An 8,331-nucleotide genomic window follows, 5' to 3' on the forward strand; every position below is an offset into this window, starting at 1 on the left:
CTTTGATTCCTTCACTTCCTGGGAACTGGCTGAGTTCCCAGGGTTGAGGTTGCCTTGAAGTCTGATTGCTGAAGGAGAGTTTCCGTCCATTTTGTTGTTAACTCAATCCAGAGTCTGAGCCGGTAACATAGAAATTGCAAACATCCTGGATAGCATTTCCCCAACTAGATTGTCTTGGCAAATGCAAATATGAAACGGGGGAGGATAGATACAGGATAGGTCCCAGTTGCAGGCTGAGGTATGCCAAGTGGTGGTCACCCCAAAGAGACCCAAACTTTCAGGGGGGCCACAAACCAGAAAAAAATCTCCCCCGGATTTGGGGGCTAGCATGATGTTGTCCACATTTTTGTCTTGCCAAGTAAGAATATCAAATCATAACCACTGTAGAAGATCACTCTCGGGACACCTGGCTCACTGGTTGAGTGTCTGCCTTTGGCTCGGGTCGTGATCCGGAGATTGAGTCCCACATCGGGCTCCCTTTGAAGAGCCTGCTTCTCCCTCAGCCTGTGTCTCTGCCTCGCTGTCTGTCTCTCGTGAATAAATAAATAAAATCTAAAAAAAGAGGCGGGGGGGATTTAACCTTGTTTAAAACTTACTATGTTGTCCTCTGCTTTTCCTCTTTTACCATGGCTGGGCAAAGCCTTCGTCACGACCCGTCAGCTTCCCAGCCTTTGCAAACCACCAGGCAGGACCAAGACTTGGGAGCTAGATGCCAGAACTCCTTGGTCTGGGCCCAGGGCAGCTCCTGTGCTGTTGCATGGCATGGGGCTGGCTGTTCCCCAGCCAGCCAAAGCAGAGACACAGCCTGGCTTTGCATCAAGAGCTCTCTTCTTGTTAGTTGTAAGATCCTGCTAAAGACCTGCATGCCTCAGTTTCCCATCTATAATGGCAGCAGTGACCACGCACACCTCATGGGCCTATGATGAGGCCACATATCTGGCACACAGTGCCTGCTCACTTGATGTTTACTGGTGCTCTTTCTTTTTTGTTTTTAAACCATTTTATTTTTTTATTTTTTTTTAAATTTTTTTTTATTTTTTTTTAATTTTTACGATAGTCATACAGAGAGAGAGAGGCAGAGACACAGGCAGAGGGAGAAGCAGGCTCCATGCACAGGGAGCCTGACGTGGGATTCGATCCCGGGTCTCCAGGATCGCGCCCTGGGCCAAAGGCAGGCGCCAAACCGCTGCGCCACCCAGGGATCCCAAACCATTTTATTTTTTTAAATTTTATTTACTTATTAGAGAGAGAGAGCATGAGCAGAGGGAGGAGCACAGAGAGAGGTGCTTTTCAATGAGCTCCCACAGTTCCTTGCAGGTCTGTGTATATTCAAAAGAGCCCAGGGACAGGAATGATCATTGGGGACAGGAAACATCCAGGCCAGGGAGCAGAGACACGGTGGATTGGACTCCTGGCAGCGCAAGGCGGGGCTGGCCCTGTGGCTCCAGCTGCTCCAGGAAGTCTCCAGAGACCATACCCGGCTCCGATGAAACTTTAACAAAGGTCCTCAGCAGGCATGGGGCAGAAGAGGGGGCTGTGGGTACAGAGGCGGTGCTGAAACCCCCTCTCCTACCATGCACACACGCACACACACACATGCACACAACGCATGCATGCATGTATGCACTCTGACAGTCTCTTCCCTCTGAGCACCAGAGGACCTCTGAACACTGACTCTGGTCAGCTGAGTGTGTGTACACTGTGCGCACATGGCCATGTGTGCACGTGAGCATGAATGTGCATTTGTATGGGTATGTGCAGATGTGTGCACAAGCATGTAAGCACATGCGGTCACATGTCCAAGTGTGGGTGTGCATGCACAGGTACAGGTATATATGTGTTTTTGTGGTACATGCATGAGCACAAAAGGATTTAAAAGTTAGTTCTTTTTTTTTTAAGATGTTATTTATTTATTCATGAGAGACACAGAGAGAGAGGCAGAGTCACAGGCAGAGGGAGAAGCAGGCTCCATGCAGGGAGCCCGATGCAGGACTTCAGGATCACGCCCTGGGCCAAAGGCAGGTGCTAAACTGCTGAGCCACCTGGGGATGCCCTTAAAAGTTGGTTCTGACCTCTCTCTCCCTCTCTCTCTCTTTCCATCCGTCCTCCCCTTCCTTTTTTCTCCTTTTCTCCCTTCCCTGTAATAAAAAAAGACAAGCTGCAGAGGAGACTAGAAGAGGGCCAGGGGACCTGGAAGTCACAGGGCCATGGGTCTGAATGCCAGCTCGGCCAGTTCCCATCCAAAGCCTCAGAGTCCCTTCTGGGGGTGTTTGCTTGACAGACTGCACCACAGGCCAACGCGGGCTCTCGGACGCCGGAGCAGCCACGCATGGGACTGTTGCATTGCAGGCTCTGGGCTCAGGAGGCTGCATTCACAGCCTGTCCTGCAGGTTTCTTGCAGTGTGAGCTCGGGTGGTTTCTCGCCCTCGCTGTGCCCCGTGTCCCGGTCTCTAAGAGACCCTCCCTGACACAGGGGCTGTCAGGGCTCAGTGAGTGATATACGGAACGCTGTGTGAACAGTGCTTGGCACACAGTGGGAGCTTTATAACGGCAGCCAGTAAAATGTGTGTTGAGAAGCATTTAGAGAAAAAGAGAAAACAAAAAACTATTTAGACTTTTCAGGAGGGATGAAACAGTTCTAAAATTGGATTGTGCGGATAGTTACACAACCATGTAAATTTACTAAAAATCATTATCTCGTACACAAAACGGTTGAGTTTTATAGCATATAAATTATGCCTCAATTAAAGCTGTTTTTTTAATAAGGCATTCAGAGCTGAGTTGCAGAATAATGCATGCAGTATTGTGCCATTTATGGACAGTTCTAAACTGTATAAAACAATACTGCTGTTATACAAATACCCATAGTAAAAATCTTGAAGGCTGCCCCGAGGGGACCCACATCAGCTGCATGATTATGTTCACTCGCGGGAGAGAGGGTTGGCCATGAGACCCAGGAAGGGAAAGTTTTATCTGTGGTATTTCACAATATGGATATTTTTAAAACTGGGAAATCCAGGCCATGGTGTCACAGAACCAGAGCACAAGGGGGCAGGAGAAGCTGAGAAGCGTGACTCAAGGACCTCGCTGGAGGCTTGGCGTCCAGAAGTCACTTCCTTATTTCACGACTTCTGGGTGGAAATGTGATTATGCATCCGTGCTCCAGGCAATTTTCAAGCACTTTTTTTCTTTTTAAGTTGAAACCCTCTCCAAACAAACAAACAAACAAACAAACAAAAAAGATGAAAGTGTTCATTTTGTTGAGAATGTTTTGGGGTTTGTTATGTTAATCTCTATACTCTTATTTGTTGAAATTCAAAATAGTTAAAACAAGATAATGGCTTGCCTGCGGGCTGGGGTGAGGGTTGTAGAGGGTAATGAGACTCTTCTGGGACCACAGACTGAAGCCCACAGGAGGGGGCAGAGCCCTGAGCATCACCTTGGTCCTCCCTCCTCAACCAGGGTGGCCCTGGGGTTACCTTGGCTGCTCTCAGTCCCCATGGGAGCAGCTGCACTGCAGCGGCCCCTCAGCCTCACCCCCTCCCCGGGCTCCCAGACGCACTGAGCGCTGGCAGACAGTTGCCAAAGGGGCCTCAGACAGCCTCCCTGATTTACCAGGCTCTCCACGTCTCCCTGCTGATGGATGACCTGTGCTTTCCCTCTCTCCTCCCTCTAAATGCTTCTGTCTCCAAGGCCACCCGCCCAGAGTGGGAGCACGTTCACAGGCGGGAGGAGCTGGGCGGGCTGGCAGGGCCTCGGCTGGCCTTCCGGCCTCCTTCCACCCAAGCTGCCTTGCCAGTAACCCCGGGGTCTCACCCACAGCCAGAGCTAGGCCTGGGGTGCTGTTTTGCTCAGATCCCTCCCCTTCAACTCCTGTGAACGGAGCTCCACCAGCAGGGGCCAGGCCCTGAGCTAGATCCCTGCCCCAAGGGAGCCCCTGGACAGTAAACAATGAGCACCGTTGGCTTAGTTGGCTTCGGTGGGATTGTCAGGCCTCTCTAGAAGAGGGTCTGGAACAGAGATCTAAAAGGTGAGAATGAGGCAGCCATCAAGTGATTTGGTGTAAGAATATTTTAGAAAAGAAGCTGACTGGGGCCGCCTGGGTGGCTCAGTGGCTTAAGCAACTAATTTAGGCTCAGGTCATGATCTCGGGGTCCTGGATTGGGTCTCGTATGGGGGCTCTCACTCGCAGGGCATCTGCTTCTCCCTCTGCCCCTGCCCCCTGCTCATGGTGCGCTCTCCCTATCTCTTTGTTTCTCTCTCAAATAAATAAAATATTTTAAAAAGAAAAGAAGGAAGGAAGGAAGGGAGGCGGAAGGGAGGGAGGGAAAGAGAAAAGGAACAGACTAGTACAAATGCCCTGAGGCAAGCCCATGCTTCTGTTCAGGGGAGGATAGGATGAAGGAAATGAAATGGATTCCTCCTCAAGGCTGAATACCCTCTGCCATGGCCCTGGGGGGCAAAGGGAGGTGTCAAGGTAGAGTCACCACCTGGGCCACCAGAACCCAGGCAGGGCCAAGGGAGGAGCCCCAGGAAAACCCCACTGGCTTACTGAGTGGGCTTTAAGCCTTGAGCCTAAGGCTGCGTCTAGGGGATCCCAGATGGCAGGAGAGGGGATGACCAACCTCTCTGCCCCTCAGACAGAAGGAGGTAGGGAGCCTCAAGCCCTGTCCCTGCCTCAAAATTACTGGATGACCTTGGACAGGTTGGGGACCTCTCGGGACCTCGGTTTCCATGTTAGCCAAGATGTGCCATGCTTGTGGACCCTGCCTGCCCTTGACTGCAGAACCCTGGGAACGTGGGTGATTCCCAGGCCCCACTCCAGCTCCAGGCCTCTCTGAGGGTGAGTCCCGAGGACCTCCTGGGCGGTCCAAAGTCACCTGAAGTAACACGCCACATCTCAAGGGCCACAGAGATGGAGCGGTTCCCTCCAGGTCCTCAAGAAATTTGACCCTGTTGGGGAGACAGACTCTTAAACTAAAATCACCAGATGTGTGACAAGCCCTGTAACATGTCACGGACGTGGCCACAAGGGGACATGGTGGGAAGAACACCTGTGCTGGCGCGGAGGGCACCGAGGGGCTGGCTGCTCAGGAGGGGTGAGGGCAGAGGCGGCCCCGCCAGCGGCTGTCTGGGCACCGGCCTGCGCAGCGGGAGAGGTGCCCAAGGAGTTGGAGGAGCCCTTCGCTGTCCCTGACTCTTTGACTCTAAGTACAGATGCCACCAAGTGCTCCACACACTCGCCCAGAAGGCAGGCAGCATGGGGGCGAGGGGGGGGTGACAGCTGGGCCTCAGGCCCCCCCCACCCCACCCCCTGGGCCCCTGCACACCACAGGCTCCAGCCAGCTCAACCAGAAACAGTTCTGCCAACAGCCACACCTTCCCACACGGCCTTTAGTGCGGGCTGTGCCCCCTGCAAGGACCCCTTCTCGCTTCTCCACCGCCTTCATGAGGCTAACTCGTTCTCAGCCTTGGGTTTCAGGGACCCAGCAAGTGGGGCAAGGGAGGCAGGGCTGCTGCTGCTAACCCCACTCCCCCACACCGACCCTGGGTCCTCCGAAGAGCTGGGGGCGAGCCCTGAGGCCTACCCTGCAGGAGCCTGGGCCCCAGAGCAGTTGTCCCATGCAGGCGGGGGGGACTGACCTGGGATTGACCATCACCACCGTGCGGGATAGTAAGCAAACCCCAGCCAGGCTCCAGACCCCCTAACACACTTGCAAAGAGCTGTGCTCTGTTATCTTCAGCTTAAATATGTGTGGCAAACTTGGATTGTCCATGGAAGTTGGGGGACGGTTGCTGTCACAGCCAGGGTGACGGGGCTGAACACATCAGGACAGGGGATGGTTAAGAGCACAGATTCTGAAGCCAAACTGCCTGGGCTCAAATGTGGCTTCTGTCTCATTTCAGTTGGTGAGACCTTGGGCAACTGACTCACCCTCATGTACTTAATGAAAAATACTTCATTGTAATAACTACATGTTTATGTCAGTGTGCGGTAGAGAAATATAACCGACACATCGATTTCTGTCACAGGTGCTATTGTTAGGACAAAGCTAAGCTGGATTTTTAATTTTTTTTTGTTTTATTTATTTATGATAGGCACACAGTGAGAGAGAGAGAGGCAGAGACACAGGCAGAGGGAGAGGGAGAAGCAGGCTCCATGCCCCGGGAGCCCGACGTGGGATTCGATCCCGGGTCCCCAGGATCGCGCCCTGGGCCAAAGGCAGGCAGGCGCTAAACCGCTGCACCACCCAGGGATCCCTAAGCTGGATATTTAAAGCAGCTTTAAGGCAAGTTGATTTGGGACACCTGGGTGGCTCAATGGTTGAGCCCTTTGGCCCAGGGCATTATCCTGGGGTCCTGGGATCGAGTCCCACATCAGGCTCCCTGCAGGAAGCCTGCTTCTCCTTATGCCTATGTCTCTGCCTCTCTCTCTGTGTCCCTCATGAATAAATAAATAAGATCTTTAAAAAAAAATAAGACAAGTTGATTTGTAAAGAAAACTATAAAGTAAATAATGCAGGTCTCAGTTGAGAAGCTGGTTCATAAGCGACAGAGCCTGGGGAATGCCAGTTTCAGGGCCTGCTTAGCTCTGCTTTGGGGTTTTACAGGGGGTAATGGTTTTCAAACTGTTCTTCAGACCTTGGGACCCCAGAAGCCTGGGCAGGTGGAGATGCATGGCCTATTGGGTGACAGAGTGGTCCATAGCAGGAGAGGGCCATGAACGAAGCGCCTCTGGCCTGTGAGCCAGGCACTCCCACATCTGGTGTCTGATCCCTGCACCCTGTCTGGGCTCACAGATGTGGTTTAGGAACATAGCAGGGCCCAGGGTGTGACCATGGGGGATGGTGGCTGAAATGAAGCTACCAGGAACGTGGTTGGCGGTTGAGGTGTCCAGGCCTGGATCTGTTGTGTTGGCCGCCAAGGCGTCAGGAGCCGCTGGAATGGCAGGGATAGTGTGGGTGTTGACAGGGCCTGGGATGCGTTGTGTTGGGAGGAGCCTCAGAGGGATTTGGGGAGACTCCACTGCCAGGGATGGAGGAGGGTGCTGAAATGGTGGGGAAGGCCCAGGTCTTCAGAAGTCTTACCTACAGAGGAGCAAGAAACTCTGAGCCCTAGGGACAGGGCTGAGAGGGAAGCCAGTAGTGGGAGGAAACGTGGAGCTAGGGAAGCTCAGAGATGCCTGGGCACCCAGGGCCCCTGTCGGTCGGTCGTTGTGGACAGGAGTCCCGCTGGGAGTTAGGCAGTGCTCAGCCAAGGGGAGGCCTCTGGAGCAGCCGCCTCAGCCCAGTGGAGAACCTGGGAAGTCACAGCGCCCTCCCGTGGGGATTCCTGCCTTGGTGGATCCCCGTGCTTCTCCTGAATCCCACCATTCCAGCCCTGGATCCAGGATTAGGACTTGCCCTGGGGGCTGGAAATACAGACAGTGACTGTTTAAACAATTATAATTTTTTATTGAGGTATAATTGACATATATTCATGTAGGTATACAACATCATGATTCAATATTAGTGTATATTGCAAGACGATCAACATAGTCTAACATCCATCACCACACATAGTTATCATTTCTTGTCTCATTTTCTTTTTATTTATTTTTTTAAAGATTTTATTTATTTATTCATGAGAGACACAGAGAGAGAGAGAGGCAGACACAGAGCCAGAGGGAGAAGCAGGCTCCCTGCGGGGAGCCCAATGCAAAACTCGATCCCAGGACCCCAATATCACAGCCTGAGCTGAAGGCAGACTCTCAATCACTGAGCCACCCAGGCGCCCCTCATTTTTTGTCTCATGGTGAGAACTTTTCTTTTTTTTTTAAGATTTTATTTATTTATTCAGGAGAGACACAGAGAGAGAGAGAGGCGGAGACACAGGTAGAGGGAGAAGCAGGCTCCATGCAGGGAGCCTAACGTGGGACTCGATCTCTGGTCTCCAGGATCAGGCCCTGGGCTGAGGGCATCACTAAACCGCTGGGCCACCTGGGCTGCCCTTCATGGTGAGAACTTTTAAGATATTCTCTTGGGGTGCCTCGGTGGCTTAGTCAGTTAAGTATCTGACTCTTGATCTCAGCTCAGGTCATGAGCTCAGGGTTGTGGGTTGAAGCCCCATGTTGGAGCCTACTTACAGAAGACCTACTCTCTCAGCATTATTATATTTTTATTTTTAATTTTTTTAAAAAATATTTTATTTATTTATTCATGAGAAACACAGAGAGAGAGAGAGAGAGGGAGAGAGAGAGAGAGGCAGAGACACAGGCAGAGGGAGAAGCAGGCTCCATGCAGGGAGCCCGACGTGGGACCCAATCCCAGGTCCCAAGGATCATGCCCCAGG

Source organism: Nyctereutes procyonoides, unplaced genomic scaffold (genome assembly GCF_905146905.1).
Source record: "Nyctereutes procyonoides isolate TBG_1078 unplaced genomic scaffold, NYPRO_anot_genome, whole genome shotgun sequence".
Lineage (NCBI taxonomy): Eukaryota > Metazoa > Chordata > Mammalia > Carnivora > Canidae > Nyctereutes > Nyctereutes procyonoides.